This window comes from Oreochromis niloticus, linkage group LG3, assembly GCF_001858045.2.
Source record: "Oreochromis niloticus isolate F11D_XX linkage group LG3, O_niloticus_UMD_NMBU, whole genome shotgun sequence".
NCBI classification, from domain to species: Eukaryota; Metazoa; Chordata; class Actinopteri; order Cichliformes; family Cichlidae; genus Oreochromis; species Oreochromis niloticus.
The window spans coordinates 58,177,603-58,197,891 of record NC_031967.2 but is presented as its reverse complement, the minus strand read 5'-3'; the positions used below and the strand labels follow the sequence as shown (position 1 = coordinate 58,197,891).

The 20,289-nt window shown below is 39.9% G+C and overlaps 1 long non-coding RNA gene across 4 annotated transcripts; it reads left to right on the top strand.

Moving 5' to 3' along the window:
- The first annotated feature begins 2,134 nt into the window (after window positions 1-2,134).
- Window positions 2,135-10,260, top strand: LOC109200237 (uncharacterized). Of its 4 annotated transcripts, none has more exons than XR_002060429.2 (3): window positions 2,135-2,371; window positions 9,612-9,745; window positions 10,198-10,260. It is a non-coding gene; the product is annotated as an uncharacterized LOC109200237 (long non-coding RNA). The 4 variants fall into 4 exon arrangements; XR_002060426.2 differs by having other exon boundaries at window positions 2,152-2,371; window positions 9,643-9,745; XR_002060427.2 differs by lacking the exon at window positions 2,135-2,371 and adding an exon at window positions 2,761-3,030 and having other exon boundaries at window positions 9,643-9,745.
- Window positions 10,261-20,289: the final 10,029 nt, after the last annotated feature.

The following is a 20,289-nucleotide window of genomic DNA, read 5'->3' as shown; positions in this document are numbered from 1 at the left end:
CTAAGAAAAGTCAGTCTCCCGCTACTTTTCCACCTTCCAGGAAGTAGACGGCCCCGTTGCGGTCACAGGATTGCAGGAGCTGGGGTCATTTCCTGAATGGAAACAACGGTGTTTTATCAGTGCACACCTGTGTATACACCAGAGACTGTCACCTGTCTTTCTGTCCTGCTCTCTCTCTGTTTCTTTCTCTCTGATTGTGTAGTAAAAGTATGAACATGTATTTATAAGTTACACTTGTGTTTGAATCCTGCAGCTTATCACACATTTAATTTCCACGTGTGACGACTGCAAGTGTCCAGAGTGAGGACAGACTGAGGGACTCACTGCTGCACATCATCTGTGAGGCTTTGCACCCCTGATGATCCACCAGGACAAACTCAACAGTGTGTGAGGAAGAGGAAGAGGAAGAGCCAGCACCAGCTGACAGATGGAAAGAATAGACAGACTGTTCCCTGTTTGTGAAGGACTGCTAGAAAAGTTTAACATAACTAACTATCTGTCCAGAATCAGTCTTATTAGGTAATGTTCAACTAATTTTATCAGCAGCAGAAGGGACCTGAAAATAAATGTTTGTTTCAGTTCTATGAAGCTTTGAGTATTTTGGATTAGTAGCACTGCTGTGTTTGTTGCATCATATTGCTGTAATTGTTTATATGCTTTATATATTCTGAGGTAAGTTGATCTATAGTGTTACATCATATTCTATAAGGATGTTATGTGTTTGTATAGTTTCTGCCCAGTTTGACCCATTTAGCAGAAGTCAGCCTGTTTAAGGCTCTGATATCTATTCTGTATGACTTAAAGCAGTTATGACATGGTCTGATTTTCTCACCCAATAAAGGAATATTTCATATATCAGTCTGATCTTCATTCTATCAGAAACAGTTATCACAGCTCGTACATTTGCTTTTTATACATATATGTAAGCATTGAGCCAAATTTAGTAATGCCAACATACTGAAGGAACAATATTTGTCTCTTATATATAATACATCTGTATATACACTGTCAGAGATACTTGTCTTTGAGTGAAGATTTAAGGTGATAGGAAATATAATTAACTGCTACTTGCATCTTTGACCCAGAGTTCAAGCTCATATATATATATATATATATATACATATATATATATATATATATAGATATATATATATATATATATCTGACGATATATATAATACTGTCCATATTATATTAACATTACCACAGTGAGATGACTTTAGTCTCATGAATAACATTAGCTAATTATTATTTACTAACTAATCTTGAAATGACTGTTCAGTACAGAAATGAAGCCCAACTATCATGTTTTACAGTCCTGTGGTCTCAACTAATCAAAGTGATGTCAGGACAAAAATGAATGAACAACAAAACATTTTTTCTCCTTCATTTCTGTCACACAAAGCTGTATGAAACATTTCTCGCGGTTAGTATCATGGTTGCTAGGCAACCTGATCAGCGCGACGAAGGCTAGACCGTCCCATTTCACAAGCCTCTCACTTCCGCACTTCCCGTACTTGTAGTACGCACCGTACGTAGTACGCGTAGTGTGCGTACTTCAAGCGTGCATACCCTGAATTGGGACACAGCCCCTGAATTGGGATACAGCCATACATACATGTTTTGGTTCGTGCAACTGGTCCGTCCGGTTATTGTCTCCCCAGAAACATTTCCGTTGTCTTTTTTCCTATTTCCGTTGTGCTTTGTGTGCTTTTGCAGCGTTTTTCTTTTTGCAGCGTTTTTCTTTGTGCAGCATTTTTCTTTTTGCAGCATTTTTCTTTTTGCAAGTGTTTTTCTTTTTGCAGCGTTTTTCTTTTTGCAGCATTTTTCTTTTTGCAAGTGTTTTTCTTTTTGCAGCATTTTTCTTTTTGCAGAGTTTTTCTTTTTGCAGCATTTTTCTTTTTGCAAGTGTTTTCTGAAGTTGCAGTCCGTTTGGCTTCTCAGGGCCACCGTAGTCCTCCCCCGATGTCATTTTCATCGAGGCCAAGGAAAAGAGTTTAGGAAAAGGAGATTGGCGCTACTTTTGAAATAACACTCCACGGGGTTACGTTGTGCAGCTGAGTCACGTGACCGCACAGCAACAAATCACAGCGGAGCCGGGTAAAAGGGGGCGGAGCAAAGTGTGTGTGTGCAGGAGAGGAGTCGAGCAGAGAGAGCTGCTTTTTCATGAAACGGGAGTAAAGTAGTGAACTTACAGGAACATATACCACTACCAACGTTGGGATCGATATCTGCATCGATCCGCACATAATTGTCTCGTGAATCCTAGCTCAGATCAGCGTGAACCACGTGGGTCTCTGCTCCCTGATCTGTTTCTTAAGACGTCCAGCTTCATCACGGAGTTTCTCTCGGTTTGTGGGCTCATCTAAAGGTAAGCACCGAGCTAACTTTAATGTGGGTTCAGTTTATGTTGATTTTAGCTCTGTTGAGAATAATAGATTGCTTGGTATACACTGGAGTTAGACAGACTGTAGAGTTTGTGATTGCTTGCAACATCATAATATGGCGGTTGCTAGGGGGAAAGAATACATATAGAAAAATAGTCTTTGAATATGAACAAAAGGTGCAGGGCAGGAGAACAACCAACCCCCACCCCCAGGACATGAAGACACAGGTACAAGCGTGGGGGAGCGCAACCCCAGGGTGAGAGTAGTGGAAGCTTGCTGAGAAGGGGGGCAAAGGGCTTTGGAGCGTGATGTCACAGGGGTGGGCGTGGAAAGGATTTTGGCCTGATGCGCCATTTTCCGGGGCAAAGCTCAAGCGACAGAGGGTCGAAAGCACATGGATAACATCAGCTATGGTTTGTTCTTGCTGTGTGGTCGGCTGCAAGGTTCGATCGCCCGACCGGCAAGAGAATAAGCTTGAAAATGGTTTAGCTTTTCATTCTTTCCCAACCTGGAAGCAACACGAGGCAGCTCGTGTAATGGATGTTACTGCGTCTAGCCTGGATAGCAGCTGTGAGACGAGCTGATATCCAGTTCTCTTCCATCTCCAAATATCTGTTGGTGTACTACAGACATTTTCATTCCAGTAAGTTCTAAATATGTTCATATCACTCTTTATAGCCTTTTAGTTTTATTTTCGATACGCTCTGTGGTCATAGCAAATTAGAACAAACATCCTACTGAGGGATTTTGCAGAACTACCTTCTATTCATACAGTTGCTAATTATTTGGCATTATTGCAGGCAAACCAGCCTATGAAATGGATGAAACACATTGTGACTGAGTTCCAGCGCTACACAAGGGACCTGCTTCAAACATACCACCATGCCAATCAGATTACTTCTTCTATGTGAGGGTGAACAGTAGGGCTGGGCCATATTATACCGTTCACGGTAATACCGGTACAATGTTGGGCAACGATAAGAAAATGAAATATCGCGATAGAATATGGGTAAAACGCGCATGCGCAGTGCCTTTGTTTTCATACGCACATGGCCGATTGTTGAGTGAAACGGATGAACCAGAATTGGTTTGTAAAAATGGTGCAACTTCAGTGATGTGGAACTGGTTTGGTGTTTGTCCATCAGATACACAACAAAGCACATTTTTTTTGTAGAACATGCAAGCGGGCCGTCGTTATTGCCGTATTTGTCGGACTAAGATGCTCGTAAATCTGGGAGTAACCTGGGTCCTAAACTCCGTCCGCTTCAGGTCCCAAAGTCAAACGAACACACAGCATCACTGAGAGTTAAAAACTGTCTAAATTCTTTCATCTTTAATAAAACGATCAGCATTGCTGCTTTACCAGGTGTTTAACATCCTGGCATCCATGAAAACAGAATTTATTACATTTAACGGAGTTAGAAGTTAGCAGGAAGCTAGCGGAAGTTAGCTCGCTAGTTACCTAAGCATGATATAGCATGTTCTGACTGAGAGATTTCTGAAAAAATTCAAACGTACAGCTCTTCTATCACTTCCAACATAAATGAAGACAGGAAACTAAACAGCAGTGACGTTTGTAGGGTTACTGAAGTTGGGCTAGCTGGTATATAATGATGTGCTATGTGATCGCTAGCGACACAGCTATGTTAGCATAACATAAACAGTGAAGCTGGAGGATGAACGCTAACTTTTTTCCACTCGATAAAAGTTAACGCGAGGGTTCCTGGTGGTTAGGGACAAATGCAATCGCATGGCAGGATGCTGTAAACGGACCAAACTTCAGTCAGGAGAACAACTGAGATAATCCATCCACAATACGAGGTTAGTCATTAATATACTGCAACAACATGGGAATAGAGCAGCTGTGATAGAATACAGCATTAATGAATCAATGGTACAGAAGTGGAGGAAGCAAAAAGAATGAGTTGAATAAAGTTTGATTCATCTGACTGCTTTGTTTCGCTTAATGTGCCTTATAATCCCGTGCACGTTATGGTCCGAAAAATACATATTTGGCTTTTTTATTTGGCACACTGCAGTTTAATGTTGCAAAGCACCTCTTTTTAACTTCAGTGGATATTATACATGGTTATGCTCAGGATATGTCAGCCCATTTCTACTGGAAATGCCTTTTGGTTAAACTTTCAGCAAGGAATTTGCATTTGCACTGTTAAATTTTTATATAGCTTTAATGCATATAAAAAAACAGCTGCTTGTTTAAGTGAAAATAAATGAATGGGGGGTTTTTTTGCGCTAGTAAAGTTGTGGAGTTGTATTTTGTCTCGCATCAATTATATCGTCAGTTATATCGTTATCGCAAATTTTCAAATGTATATCGTGATAAATATTTTTGGCCATATCGCCCTGCTCTAGTGAACAGTGTGGTAGTAAAACCAGGGGAAAATGAAACTTGCTCCTGTTAAATATTCTAAAGTCTTTGCTGTATAAATAGCGGTAATTTTTCAAGAGATACAGTAAATTATTTGTTGACAACAGTGACTGAATTTCCTGAATCTTATATTTAAGGCTACAAATATTGACATGAGCTACTGAAAAATCTTCGCCGGAGAATCCGGTAATAAGTACAGGGTCAGACATTTGCAGACCTATCGATCTCAACAGCTACAAATGACAACATTGCTGAAGTCTAAATATTAATTCCAGCGTTCTGTGACCTCGGTTTAACAATTAATTTGTCATATTTCAGGACGGCAATATCACCTCTGTCTCTGGCCGCTCTCAGCTGTGGTAACAGTTCTTTCCTCTTCTTCCTGATGGACCCTGAAAAATCCTCGTTGATTTAAAGATTGGTACCTTTCAGTTTTTTGGCAGATGAGAGAATTAATTGTTTATCTTAGGGCTGTTCGATATAACGATATATATCGGATGACGATAGAAAAACGTCTATCGTTTCATTTTACGCTATCGTTTGTTTCGTGGTGTCGCAAAATAAACTGTTTACGCCAGTATTTTTTCATCATTTTGATGGTCACTGTAGTGGCTATATTAATTTCTTAAAGTTCTCTCTTTCTCTTATATTTAATATAACCACACTACGGACGGACAAGCGCTTGTTTTTTATGTGTTGTCGTTAGCAACAACGACGGTAAAACCACGGCGTGTCCGCTTGTTTATTTTCCACATAAACCTTTCACAATAAAGCTCAAGATCCTGTTGAGGCTTTTCAAAATAAAACGAGTCACGTGAAAGATGCAGAGTATTAACGGATGAGAAGCAAAAAAGAGCCGCCAGGTGCTAAAAAATAAACCTTAGACTCAAACGTTAGAACAGACTTTTCTCCGCAGCACGCTGTGTAATAAATACTCACAAAGAAAACGGCGGCCGTTACAACTTACGTCTAAAAATGTATAGTTCCATGCATCAGTTAAAACACTCGACTCCAGGTACACGACGCCCAGCTGGAAACACTTCACGCAAGTCGAGATGCCCGAGATTCACAGAATTTACAGGAAATGTTACATTTTTGTAATTTATATCGTTATATCGACGATAGATGTCTTAATATCGGGATATGAGATTTTGGTCATATCGCACAGCCCTAGTTTATCTTTAAATCTTTGTAGTCTGACCACAATCTGCCTGGCTCGTCCATTTTCCTTGTATGGACCGACTCTGTGAGCGCGTTCAATTTGAATGCTGTCACTATCCAGGCCCAGCTTGTTCTTCAGCATGTGTCGGACTTTCTTCTCTGATCCTTCCCACGTTTCTGCTTTTTCATCTATTAATCCATCCACCACAATGTTGTTCCTTCTCGATTGATTTTCTAATTAATCCATCTTGGTTGTTAATTCTCTGTGTTCCTGGCGTATGCTGCTGACCGCCGATTCAAACTCTTTTAGTTTGCTTTTAATGCACCTCTCTTCAGTTTGCAGCTCGGTGACAACCCCATCCGTGAATTGCAGGCTGGATTTAACATCCTGTACATCCCTTAGAATGCTGTCCAACCGTTTGTTAGTTCCATCCATGATTAATTGGACAAATGTCTTAAAGTTAACTTGCTGTTGGTGAATCAGATCTTTGTAAAACTCCCGTTGCTGTTCCAGCATAGCGTTCAGCGTGCTAACACTGACATTGCTGTCATCCTCTGCCGGTAGCGCCTTAACGGCCTATGGGGACATATCGACCAGATCGGTTTGCCCACCCGTGAAGATCGCTTCGTGTAGTCACCGCCTGGCCGAGGAAGAGGGCTTTAGATCGTCAGCGTTAGAGATTACTGTTGTGCTTGACTGCGGTGTGGTGAGAACCACTGGTACGGCTTCGGTATTAGATCAATAATGGTCTGTTTATGTTTTGATCAAGAGCCTTTTTTTGGGCAGCTGGAGAGGAGAGGTCTATCTTATGGCCAACCTCTGGCTGTAACTTGGTCATACTACCCAGCAAAACCCAGTATGCAGGTTCATCTGTAACAGTCCTTGTGCCACAGATCCGCACTGTTGCTTCTACATTAGACAGAAGAGCAGCGACATGGCTGCAGGTCTCCGCGACTCCGACCATCCAAGTGCAGTGGGCAGCTTCAATCTTCCCTGTGATGCTCACAGTGACCTATGGCTGCAATGCTGGTTCATTCAGTCGTTGAGAGTGCAGTACCTGAAACGCACACAGACAAAGTTAATTTAAAGACAAAAACTAATGAGCCAACACAAATATGTTTTGTCTACTTTATCATAAATGTAACAAAGTGTTTAGAAAGTTAGCACATACATGTTATTTTTCATTTTTCGATATGAATTATTTTATATCATGATAACGATATATATCACGATATACCATCTGACCTGTGGTCATCTAGAAAGTACGCAGTCTATAAAAAGCAAGTGCCGAGGGTGCAGTCTTTGTTTTGAGTTACTGTAAAGTATGTCGCAAATCTGGGTGCACGTACAGCAGGACCAGCTCGCAAACCACAAGATGGAGTTTCTTTGCGAAAAATATCATTTTTTTATTACTTTATTTTCTCTTGCATAAAGTTAGGAGCATGTATATTGAGAAGACAACACTAATGACACTAATAAGACAACTAATTGCCACAGGCTATTTAACCCTTTAAGACCTACCATAGAACCAAGTCCGCCCGAGCTTATCTTTATGTTTTACATGCTGTAGTGCCATTTGTGGGAGCATTTCAAGTTTCTATATATCAATACAACCGTTATAGCCCAAATTTTAATAATATGTGTGCATATGTATGCATTAGGTCCATAGTAACTACATAAATTGGAAAAACTTGTAGTGCAATAAACTACAAAAAACTGATGATCTTTTTGTTTTATTTTTTACATATATTTTTAGTAAAAAAAAATTTAAGAGGTGTATCCCTCAAAACTGTAAATACAAGAGTTTCCAACCACGAGAAATTTATTTTGAGTGTCTTCATAGTTTTATTTTTGAGATACACTAATTTTAGATACTACAGGAAAAATGAAAATAAATAGTTTATTTTGATGCATTATAATATTTCCAACAGTGTAATTTGAGTTCTAAGCATCCCAGAAACGATACAGAAAAGCATAAAGTCAAACATGACTTTTAAAAACATCAACATTGGCTTATAAGGCCCTTTCGCAAAAATAACGTCACTTCCGGTTTCGGGCAGGTAATGGTGGACATGCAACAATTCGCGCTGACGTATATGCCAACGTAGGAAGTGTTATGAACATCGGCAAAGCGTGTTTCTGGAATATTATGTTTTTGTTGCTGCAAGTGCTTCTTATGCAATTTTTGCAAAGCTATATGTGGAAGGAAACCGTGACCTAGGACAAGCTAATGGCATAAGATGTAAGTACAACTCTTCCGGTTTCACATGCAAAAAAAAATATTGCACTGCCATACGTGGTTCCAGTTCTACAGGGATTTAAAAATAGTTAGGGAAAACGGAGTGTGCCTGCTCCAACCGTTTGTAAAGGGTTTATTATATATTTATATAATAATTTATCAAATTTGGGTTAGAAATGATAGAGGACAAATGGCACGATAGACACTTTTCTATCGTCCACACGATATATATCTTCATATCGCCCAGCACTAACAACTTTTACTCGCTGACTCTTTTGAGCTACTTTTAAGCATTTTTCTTGTAGTCGCCGTTATAACACAGTGTGTTTGTTTTGATTCGTTGCCCCGGAACCAGACCTGGCTTCAATGATGAACGCACAGAGAATTGGTGCAGAATATGCCGTGAAAATCCCACTCTAGCGGACAAAAACAGGGCCTTTTATATGGACGCAAACGCGCGTTGCAACTTCTTATCTTGTGCGCGTCTTTTATTTTGACAGCGAATGCGCACATGCGGACCACTTATGTGCACCCGTGTAAATAACATAATGTTCTGCCGGGTGTGTTGTTGGTTTCCCTCGATTTCTGAGTCGACAAGTGCCTTTGTTACTGGGACCAGTAATTTTAAGAAAGGCCCCCATTAGAACCCATGAGAAATGCAAGAAATTGATTATTGCTCAGTCTGCAAATAACATACTAAAAATCAACCTGAAAAATCTGTTTAGAACAGCCTACTATGTTGCAAAGAGTGAACTACCACTGGCAAAATTTAGCAGTCTTTGCAAACTTCAAAAAGCAAATGGCCTCGATCTTGGTGCCACTTGCCTCTTACCTGTGATTTCAGTGGAAATTTCAAATTTAGGATCTGACCCAGACTGATTCCTGTTGTACAGTTCTTACAAGTTCATAGAAATTTCTGTTCAATTACAACCAAGTATTTGAGTTGATGATTGTAATTTTTATACAATATTGTAATTTGTGTTTCAACAATTTTTTGATTAATGTTTTGTTTCCGTTACAATATTGTACATTAAAGTATAATATTGTAACGGAAGCAAAACAGGAAAAAATTGCTCCTTTTTTTATTTGGGCTACTTAAATTTATTTTGATCTACCAAAAACTGAAGAGTCCCTGCCCGAAGGGCTACCGGGGATTTGAAATTTTGTGAGCCCTGAGGTGGCTGAGTTTATACTGCTACCATTGAGTGTGAGCCGGACTTGTGGATCTATAGAGGTCCATATATACAGAGTGTAGCATCCACTGGGTAAAGGCAGTGATATGCGGGGGGTCAGTGGCTTTTTCCCTTTCAGGTTCTTGTGTCAACTGATGACTTTCTTGTTGTAGCTGCTTCTCGGGTTCCACATTGAAGTTTCATAGGTATTGTTGTCACTGAGGAGTTTAGTCATGTTTATTTGCTCTGCTTTTTTTATCAGGGATAAAATGCATATACTTTTTGTGTCACAGCTGAGTAACAGGAGAAGAGTCTGGTGGAGCAACAGAGGAACAATTTCAGCCATTTGGACTCAGCTCAGCCACTACAGAGGAAACAATGACTTCAACACAAAAGGTGAGAAAAATGTCACTGTTACACTGTTATTGAAACTGTGTGCTCAGCTGGTTGGTTTTTAAAAACATGTTAACAGCAGCTTTATCTTTTCCATCCCGGGCTCCTCCATATACACGGAATCTAAATTCACAACCAAAAAACTCAGATGTTACAAGAAGATACAAACATAATTTTTTATCGGCACACATTGAAACAACAATATCAAAAATTGAACTCACAATGTTTTATGAGTAAAATATTTTCTCCACTTATCAATATTTCTTCAATATGTATTTTTCATTACGACTGTCATTGTAGCACATCATTGAAATGTGATACTATCACCAGAAACTGATGGTAACACACCTACAATGTGTTTGTTGACATGTTTGATTCCACTGATGGAGGGAGTTACAGTTTGTTCCACGACTGCATTTCACTCACTGCCTCTGTTTGTATCTCTGTCACTGCAGGACCAACATGGAGCGAGAAGTCAGCGCTCTCAGGAGGCCGACAAACCTCACAGAAGAAAGGGAGAGAAAACATACAGCTGTGATGAGTGTGGGAAGGATTTTACCCGGGGTGGAGACTTAAAAAGACACCAACTCATCCACAGTGGAGTTAAACCTTACAGCTGTGACTTATGTGGAAAGTCTTTTACTCGGGCTGAAAGCTTAAAAACACACCAATTCCTCCACAGTAGATTTAAACCTTACAGCTGTGAGTTGTGTGGAAAGTCTTTTACCCGGGCTGGACACTTAAAAACACACCAACTCATCCACAGTGGAATTAAACTTTACACCTGTGACTTGTGTGGAAAGTCTTTTACCCGGGCTGTAGGCCTACAAAGACATCGACTCATCCACAGTAGATTTAAACCTTACAGCTGTGATGAGTGTGGGAAGTATTTTACCTGGGGTGGAGACTTAAAAAGACACCAACTCATCCACAGTGGAGTTCGACCTTACAGCTGTGATTTGTGTGAGAAATCTTTTACCCAGGCTGGAAGCTTAAAAACACACCAACTCATCCACAGTGGATTTAAACCTTACAGCTGTGAGTTGTGTGGGAAGTCTTTTACCCGGGCTGGACACTTAAAAACACACCAACTCATCCACAGTGGAGTTAAACCATACAGCTGTGATGAGTGTGGGAAGTATTTTACCCGGGCTGGACACTTAAAAACACACCAACTCATCCACAGTGGATTTAAACCTTACAGCTGTGAGTTGTGTGGGAAGTCTTTTACCCGGGCTGGAGGTTTAAAAAAACACCAACTCATCCACAGTAGATTTAAACCTTACAGCTGTGACTTGTGTGGAAAGCCTTTTACCCGGGCTGGAGACTTAAAAAAACACCAACTCATCCACAGGGGAGTTAAACCTTACAGCTGTGACTTGGGTGGAAAGTCTTTTACCGAGGCTGGAGACTTAAAAAAGACACCAACTCATCCACAGTGGAGTTAAAGCGTACAGCTGTGACTTGTGTGGAAAGTCTTTTACATATCGTGAGGGCTTAAAAAAACACCAACTCATCCACAGTGTAGTTAAAGCACACTACTGTGACTTGTGTGGTAAAGCTTTTGCTCAACGTCGAAACTTACAGAAGCATCTAGTTACCCACTCTGAGTAGTAATATACCTACAGCTTTTTTGCCCCCCCCCCCCCCCCCCCCCCACCCACACCCCACCCTACCCCCACACCCCACACCCCCCTCCCCTATCCCCTCCGCGTCCATGTGCGCGCGAACGGACCTTGCGCGTGAACGGACTTTGCGCGTGAACGGACTTGCGAGTTCAGAGATCATATGTTTACATGTGTTTAATAGCGCTTTATTTAATGAAACCATTATGTATTTTAATTAAACTCTTTTTTAAAGGATTGTATAGGTCTCAGAGTTCTGTTATTTAGACATAGATGATTTAATTTAACTAGTTTAGGGGTATTTTTCTTTAGGGCTCTGAAACACACACAGAGGCTAACAGTTTTTAAACAGAAAGTTTTTTCCACCCTCTAAAAACACATATTCACACACAGAGGCTAATAGTTTCAAACAGAATACCACAAACAGCAGGCATTCCTTTAGAAATAAACAGGGATTCTTAATTCTGCAACATTTAGACGGGGGGGGGGGGGGTTACAGTTAGACCCCCTACAGTCAGCAGAAGAGGCCATCCTTATCAACAGCATCTCAATTGTACTGCCATAGTTTTCAATACAAACAGTCTCCTTTATCTTATGGCAGAGGTCCGGCTGTGCTAGGTCCATCGGAGCCACTACAGCTTTTATCATGCCATTACACTTTGTACTGACCATCCTCCAAACAGGCATCACCTTTGTTTACACCTTTATCTCTACATCTCAGAGGCCAGCTGAAACCAAGCCCCACACCTATATAAAAATGCCCTAAGCAGCCACACTAACCCTTTACATCGGTCATTGAGAGCATAACACTTTCGTTCATCAGCACGAGCATTTTACTTTTAATTTAACTAGTTTAGGAGCATTTTGCTTTTCTTTACCGCTCTGAAACACACAGAGGCTAATAGTTTTCAAACAGTGTCACAAATAACATGTATTCCTTTAGAAATAAACTATGATACTTCTAAAAACAAACAAACACATATTCTTTCCTCATCACTAGCCAATTCACCATTTTATTTAAATATCTGAATTTTCGGAATAATGATCCAAGCGGGACACAGAGGCTGCTAGTTTAACGCACCAGAATGCAAATATAAATAAATGCATGACTATCCTGAGAGCTAGCTGCAGCGACACCTTTCTTTCAGACGGATGCCTGGATGTGCGTTGGAGCCAACTGTGCTACCCGCACACAGCGTTTCTGACCTACGGGCGCTGCTTATACAACAGAGAAAAGCAACAATACAGCGTGTTTCTCTGCTCCAAGACATCGGCGGGCCTTTCACACGGTAAGCATGTCTGTTATACCCAGCGCATAAATGTCTGTATGTCAGTGCTGATTATACAAACCCTGTTTAAAATGTGACACATATGTTGTCCGAAAACAAATCCTCTAAATTTGCAAAGTTACTGATTTAAAAATATATTTTCGAATTTTTAGTTGCATGTCAAACACACGATAGACTCTTGAGCGTATTTATTTATATAGCTACATTCACAACGGTACAACCATGCTAAATAAAAGATGCCCAAGCACCAAAGCACTCTAATGCAAGCCTCTAAACTACATGCTGATAAGTGCATGAAGTTAACCTCTACAGCTGAAAACAGTTTGTATCCGCACTCCGAGGGTCTACTGAATTGTTTTTAATATTGCGCTTTGTTTTTCACGAACTGCAGATGATGAATTCCTCTTTATTGGACATAATGTCCTTAAGCTATTGTTGCTCATACTTGCAGAGTTCCCTAGCTACTTCTTTACTATGTCAGTAAACTTTTCGAAAAGGAAGGTGTTGTAGATTTAAAGAAACATCCTAATTGAAGCAAAGGCAAAAAATTGGAATGAATTTTATGTGACTGTTCATATTAAAGCCAACAACAAGTGAAAATCCAAAACCGACTCCAATGCTTTGTATTAATGATCTCCCCCTCTCTCTCTCTCTCTCTCTCTCTCTCTCTCTGGGTGTGTGTGTGTGTGTGTGTGCGTGTGTGAGTGTGTGTGTGTGTGTGTGTGTGTGTGTGCGTGTGTGTGTGTGTGTGTGTGTGTGTGTATGTGTGAGTGTGAGTGTGTGTGCCCTCACAGAAGGAAGGTCACAGCAGGAGCTTTTTCAAACGCGTTTCCAATCATTTTTACAAGAAGTGTAGCTCATACAATGGTATTATTGTATTATTTGCGATACTTTATAAATATGAAACTCTAAAGATTTGGAGTTCATACAAATTGTGAAACAAAAATCTAAATATTTGTGTCACAGTGATTTCTATAAAAGCATGTTGTTTATGGGGATAATGTAACAAATCTTTTGTGGCCCTATTAATGATCAATGGTAATTGAAGAGGAAGCTGAACCCCGGCTCTGGACATTTTCAGGACAAGCGACAGCGCAGACATCTACTAATGAGAGAACATGTTTTATCATCATAAACACTGTGATATGAAGTATCGTTAAAGTGTCACTTCAGTAATGTTTTTAATAGATGATTTTAAAACACTAAACTCTAATTTCTGTGGTTTATTTTAAGTTTACAGAATATAACATGTGGTAAGACGACGAGTTTTACTTCTCACAAGTTGTGATATGTGTATCTATTATCATGTATGCTACTTTGCTCTGTGGACTGTAAAATGTTTCATTGTGTTCATGAAATAAACCAAACTTTCACCGTCTGCATCTTTTACTGTTTTTTCTGCTTTTGTACACTCCAAGTTTGACAAACCCACAGACATCCAGAGTTAACTTGCTAACAATGTGGAGCAGTCTCAGTGTATTTAGCAGCTTTTCCCCTAAACACAACCAACTGAGAGAAACGCTTGTAGTCCTCACTTTGGTCATTTTGAACGTTGAAGGAGTTTTGTTCCATAGACACCTTATACTAGTGTTTCCTGCACTTAATCCATCACTACTATGTTCTATTTAAATTCAGATTCCTTTTATAGTTTGCAGTTTCTTTACTAACACATTTGTAGATAAGTTTATTGCTGAACCACACAGCTAGCAGTCTCACTCACTCTCTAGGTTTTGAAGTTTTGTGTGTAATGGTTTTAGTCTATCAAACCTTATCCTTTTCTCCCCAGCATCACAACAGTATGACTCCCAAAGTACGGATCAGTAAACAACCAATGATTCTAAAGCCAGAACAGAAAGATACAGTTGGAAGATGCATGATTGCGTTTTTATGAAGCGTAGTAAAACTGGCCCCTCTTCTTCTTCTCTGTGTTGTTGTTGTTCTTGTTGTGTGTGTGTGTGTGTGTGTGTGCCTTAGAAGTCAAATAATACATTAGCCACACTTAAAAAAACAAAAAACATTTGAATTTCATTTAGAACTGAGATTCTAAGTTGTAAGCAGAAATCTTGTGCTCAGCCACAAACATGTTTCCCCACTTTCACAATGCTGAGGTGTCAAATCCACAACCCCCAACAAATGGTTTGTTACACGCGGGGGTGAAGGGCAAGCTTTACTTACACAGCCTCACACACAGTAGATTTTTAAAGTTTTTGGGTACAGTGGTTTAGCCACAGATGTAACTTCTACTTTTGATAAAGATCACTCCACCTGCATATTTCTTAAGAAATTAAGCATCTTTATTAAGCTCTTATTTATACATGTCTACACAATAATAGACACTGTGTGCTCTGTGACATTACAGTCTTCTACTTCAGCGTTCATTGGTTTGCATTTTAAACTCCCAACCTTTCAGGTTGTTATGAACGACTTATATTTCTAACATTTTGTGATATAAAAGTGAACCATGTGGGTTTTTTTAATTTTCTGTGTGATGGAAGGACTTAAGACACAGTTATTTAAACAATTCTAAATGACAGTGTGATGGCCATAGTACTTAGTGTGGACCAAATATGTTAAGGATAATGTTTATCAACGTAAAATTGCAAAGAACCTTTGAATAGATTATAACATTTTGTAAACAGTTACCTCAGAACCTGTACTGTCAGCCCTATGTATGTAAGGTGAAACTTTCCACAGTACTTACACTTAAGTAACTAAACACATAAAGTCACCCTTTACCAATAATCCACTGCTCCTTGAAAAAAGTAGCACAAACAGACAACTGACTCAGCAATGATGAGTAGAGCTACCCGAGGCCGAGACTCAAGCAGAAGAAAATTAAAAGTTTTGGTTTTTGCGGCTCGAAAAATTAAAGAAAGTATGTTTAATAATTCAACAAGACCTACACTTTCAACACACGTACATTCAAATTTTGGATCAGACTAACATCGATGTTGTTCAATAGTTTTTATCCGTTCAAAAAAGCCATTTTACGGCTTTAATGTTTCCAGCTGATAAGGAGAATGAGTGCATTTCATCAAATGCGCGTCCAAAGGCTTTAAACATCCGCTTTGTCTGTAAAGACAGTATCAAACTACAGAGCATTGTTTTTACTAAAATTCAACATTTTCAGATGAAAATTTGGCTGCTTTTTTCACTGTAACACCCCCTCAATGCCATTTTTAGGATATTCTCGGTGATCCCATTTTTATCATATTTATGCTTTGGGACTGAGGGATCTAATACGTACGTCGTCACAGTGTATTGTACTACCAACTGTGAGGGCTCTGCTTTTGCTTTGAGCAGACTGTTTTTTATTTTGTCTCCTGAGTGTGTGTTTTTCAAACGAGATCCTCCTCCTCAGTTTGATTTTGTTACCACAAACTTTGTGTAAAGTTCACAACAGAGGTAAAGAGATTTAAACACCCAGTTTAAGGAGGCAGGGGTTGGACCAGCTGCACAGGGCAGGTGAACAGAGAGTGTCAGGGGAGATGTGCAACAGAAGCAGAGGGAACATTTTACAAGATGATAAATGTCACATTTAGGTGATTAAGGATTTGTTGACAAGATTAAAAGACACGGCCGTCAGAGTTCAACAACATTACAGTTTGATTAAATAAAAAGTTTTAAACTACACAAGGTTCATTTTCTCCTCTGATAGTAATCATATTAAACATGTCAAGAAAGAAAGAGTACAAAGAAAATAGTAAAGTGTGTCTAATTCAACTCTTCCTGTGAACCTTATATGGTGAACCTTATATGGGATGGCCAGAGGGGCCGATGGCGCGATATGGCAGCCTAGCCTCTGTCAGCCTCCCCAGGGCATCTGTGGCTACAACAGTAGCTTGCCGCCACCTGTGTGTGAATGTGAGAGTGAATGAATAGTGGCATTGTAAAGCAATTTGGGTGCCTTGAAAAGCGCTATATGAAATCCATATTATTATTATTATATCCCTTAATATGTTCGGTGTTACAAACTTGAAGAATCAGAGAAAAGATCATCAGACATTAATCTAATCAGTTTTCAGCCTTCATTCATTCATATTGAAAAGTTGGAAATCTTCCCTGCTAGACCAAAGTGCAGCGTTTAACACCGTTGGCCATAACATTTTATTACAGCTATTATTAAATGAAGAGGCCTCTTCACACACTGAGGTTAATTATGAAGCTCCACAGGCTTCTGTGCAAAGACCAGTTCTGTTTACATTATACGTGCTTTAGAAGACATAGCGTACATTTTCACTGCTATGCATATGATACCCACTTTTATTGGTTAAACTGCCGGGATGTCTTAGACACATAATGAGCTTTAATTTTCTGCTTCTAAGTTCAGATAAAACTGAGGTTATCGTAACGGGGCGTAAAAATCTTAGAAACACTGGCTAACAAAATCCTTACTCTGGACGGCATTGCCTGAGTAGTCTGTTGTAGTCATTTGGCACATTATAAGTAAAATTGAAACATACAATCCCATAGCACAACATCAACATTTATTTATATACAAAATAAAAATGCTTTTTTACAGAAAAGATTGTAACTTCATATTTTATCAACGATTACGCGGGTACATAGGGTAAGTCCTCATCATTATCCCATAGCGGCTCCGGTAATCTCTCAGGACCTTGGAAGGGTGGCCATGCCCAGTCTACCTCATCAATGTCGGGAGAGTCGCCGAAATACAAAAAATCTTCCTCGTTGTCAGTGTCCATAGTCCACAGTTGTGGTGGTGAAGGGGGTGGGCTCCACTCTGATACTGGTGAATACGGTGCGTCTTCACTCCAATCTTCAAATGCAGGGTTAGTGTATGGCTCTTCAGAGAGTAAAGATTGCCCAGCATCACTGATAGTACCAAGTACCAAGTATGTACCAGGTTCAGCCACTTTGATGGTTGATTGAACAGAAGGGCTGGAAGATGCCATTTTCATGGAGAATTTCAAGCCCAACAGATGAAAATTACCGCTCTTTTCCAAAGTTGCAACTGCTAGAGAGACACGGTGGCCAACTCTACGGTTTTTGAAAATTGTTGCCACTCCTACCCACAACCTTTAAGATCAACCCACTTCCAGATCACGCCCCCTTCTGTTATTTTAAAAAGAAGACCGCCGTCTCATTCCTTCAAACCTTGTTTTAGCTCAAAAACCAGAAGTATGGCCTCTACAGCCCTGCGCCACACTGCGGAGGAGGAAAGTTCTGCGGCTGAGGGCACAATAGTACCCGACACGCCCGGTTACTATCGCCCCTTGGAGAAGCAGCAGCAGCATGCCGACGAGCTTGACGGTTGGGCATCTTCTTTTTTCATCGATACCGTGAAAACCGCGGTGTATCATCTAGTCAACCTAGTAATCAACAGGTACCTCACTGACGAATGCAACGGCTGTAAGTCCGATCAACCCCGCCAGAAACAACACGAGTGTGTGCAAGTCTTGGAGGATGACTTTTACGCTGAAATTATCACAGCATCAGAAAAAGACTTCACCCCACGTTTCATTCCATCTATTCAACGGCTTCTGATTGCTCGCAACATCAAAATGGACGACGTCAAAGTCCGCATGGTGGCGGAAACTCTCTTGCACGAACTGAAATCGGAAAGGAAAGTCTTTGACGCCATAGCCGAGGCATACACCAATCTGGTGGGTTGGACATGGTGAAAATCAGACAGTTACGGCTGGTCGCAGAGTGTTACAAAGGAGGCTGCTAATGCTTTCTCTGAAAGACTGATTTTTCTTTCTTAAAACGTGTAACCTGCATTTTACCAAACAATGTATCCTACATTTAGTGCATTTTTAAAACATGTACCCGCGTAATCGTTGATAAAATATGAAGTTACAATTCTTTTCTGTAAAAAGCATTTTTATTTTGTATATAAATAAATGTTGATGTTGTGCTATGGGATTGTATGTTTCAATTTTACTTATAATGTGCCAAATGACTACAACAGACTACTCAGGCAATGCCGTCCAGAGTAAGGATTTTGTTAGCCAGTGTTTCTAAGATTTTTACGCCCCGTTACGATAACCTCAGTTTTATCTGAACTTAGAAGCAGAAAATTAAAGCTCATTATGTGTCTAAGACATCCCGGCAGTTTAACCGATAAAAGTGGGTATCATATGCATAGCAGTGAAAATGTACGCTATGTCTTCTAAAGCACGTATAATGTAAACAGAACTGGTCTTTGCACAGAAGCCTGTGGAGCTTCATAATTAACCTCAGTGTGTGAAGAGGCCTCTTCATTTAATAATAGCTATAATAAATGTTATGGCCAACGGTGTTAAACGCTGCACTTTGGTCTAGCAGGGAAGATTTCCAACTTTTCAATATGAATGAATGAAGGCTGAAAACTGATTAGATTAATGTCTGATGATCTTTTCTCTGATTCTTCAAGTTTGTAACACCGAACATATTAAGGATGATAATAATAATAATAATGGATTGGATTTCATATAGCGCTTTTCAAGGCACCCAAATTGCTTTACAATGCCACTATTCATTCACTCTCACATTCACACACAGGTGGCGGCAAGCTACTGTTGTAGCCACAGATGCCCTGGGGAGGCTGACAGAGGCTAGGCTGCCATATCGCGCCATCGGCCCCTCTGGCCATCACCATATAAGGTTCACCATATAAGGTTCACAGGAAGAGTTGAATTAGACACACCTTTACTATTTTCCTTTGTACTCTTTCTTTCTTGACATGTTTAATATGATTACTATCAGAGGAGAAAATGAACCTTGTGTAGTTTAAAACTTTTTATTTAATCAAACTGTAATGTTGTTGAACTCTGACTGCCGCGTCTTTTAATCTTGTCAACAAATCCTTAATCACCTAAATGTGACATTTATCATCTTGTAAAATGTTCCCTCTGCTTCTGTTGCACATCTCCCCTGACACTCTCTGTTTCACCTGCCCTGTGCAGCTGGTCCAACCCCTGCCTCCTCAAACTGGGTGTTTAAATCTCTTTACCTCTGTTGTGAACTTTACACAAAGTTTGTGGTAACAAAATCAAACTGAGGAGGAGGATCTCGTTTGAAAAACACACACTCAGGAGACAAAATAAAAAACAGTCTGCTCAAAGCAAAGCAGAGCCCTCACAGTTGGTAGTACAATACACTGTGACGATGTACGTATTAGATACCCTCAGTCCCGAAAGCATAAATATGATAAAAATGGGATCACCGAGAATATCCTAAAAATGGCATTGAGGGGGGTGTTACAGTGAAAAAAAGCAGCCAAATTTTCATCTGAAAATGTTGAATTTTAGTAAAAACAATGCTCTGTAGTTTGATACTGTCTTTACAGACAAAGCGGATGTTTAAAGCCTTTGGACGCACATTTGATGAAATGCACTCATTCTCCTTATCAGCTGGAAACATTAAAGCCGTAAAATGGCTTTTTTGAACGGATAAAAACTATTGAACAACATCGATGTTAGTCTGATCCAAAATTTGAATGTACGTGTGTTGAAAGTGTAGGTCTTGTTGAATTATTAAACATACTTTCTTTAATTTTTCGAGCCGCAAAAACCAAAACTTTTAATTTTCTTCTGCTTGAGTCTCGGCCTCGGGGTAGCTCTACTCATCATTGCTGAGTCAGTTGTCTGTTTGTGCTACTTTTTTCAAGGAGCAGTGGATTATTGGT